We start from the raw sequence: 756 nt of genomic DNA, 5'->3' as shown, positions 1-756 counted from the left end.
ATTTTAGACAAATTATAAATACTGTGTTCAATAAATGAGCATATTTTCTACAGTTAAATATTATGTTGTAATACAGCTGGTGTGTAGTCTTTTTATCCTTTACAAGTGGTGTTCTAAAGTATCATTTCCTATCAAAATAGAAAATGTTTCAAAGAAAAAAAAAACTCCATAAAGAAAACAGTACAGAAGTTGACCCTTGACAATTGTACAATGGTAGAGGGATCATGATTTACTTTCCTCTCTTTGAAACGTAAGGAAGCAGCTTAAAATGCCAACAGCAAGTCAAACATTTATTTCACACAGTGCTTGAATAATCTAAATAGCGCTAAACTTTCCTTTCATTCCATCCTCTGTTGGAAAATGTCATGGGACCAACTGAATGCTTGAACAGTTTCTCGGTATTTCCAAACTTTTCTTAGACTCATTATTCTTCTCCTAGTGCTTGTGCTTGTGGAATTCTATGTCTTTGTAAGTAGTGCTGTATTAAGTAAGCTTTTTCTGTTATAGTAATTGCTGTCATTTTACGTGTTGTGTTTCCGTGTGCTAATTGCAGTTGTTTTGATGTTTCACGTAGCAACGTCATGTATGCTAATTTGTTTTTTGCATGATTCTGTTTACAGTTACAATATAATAAGGAATGATAAGGATAAACTCCATTTGAAAAGAAAAGAAAGCCTTGTGTGGAGCATCAACCCTTTTATTTGTTCGCTGGCTGTCTAGTGTCACGAAAGTAGGCGTGTATCGAGGACAGCACAG

The 756-nt window shown here is 34.3% G+C and overlaps 1 long non-coding RNA gene across 1 annotated transcript; it reads left to right on the top strand.

Annotated features, from left to right (window-relative positions):
- Nucleotides 1-386: 386 nt before the first annotated feature.
- On the top strand, nt 387-756 carry LOC109969941 (uncharacterized). The gene is made up of 2 exons (XR_002276341.1): nt 387-468; nt 621-756. It is a non-coding gene; the product is annotated as an uncharacterized LOC109969941 (long non-coding RNA).

This window comes from Monopterus albus, unplaced genomic scaffold (assembly GCF_001952655.1).
Source record: "Monopterus albus unplaced genomic scaffold, M_albus_1.0 scaffold186.1, whole genome shotgun sequence".
Taxonomy (NCBI): domain Eukaryota; kingdom Metazoa; phylum Chordata; class Actinopteri; order Synbranchiformes; family Synbranchidae; genus Monopterus; species Monopterus albus.
Note: the sequence above shows the minus strand (reverse complement) of the source record. Positions and strands in the feature narration are given on the sequence as shown.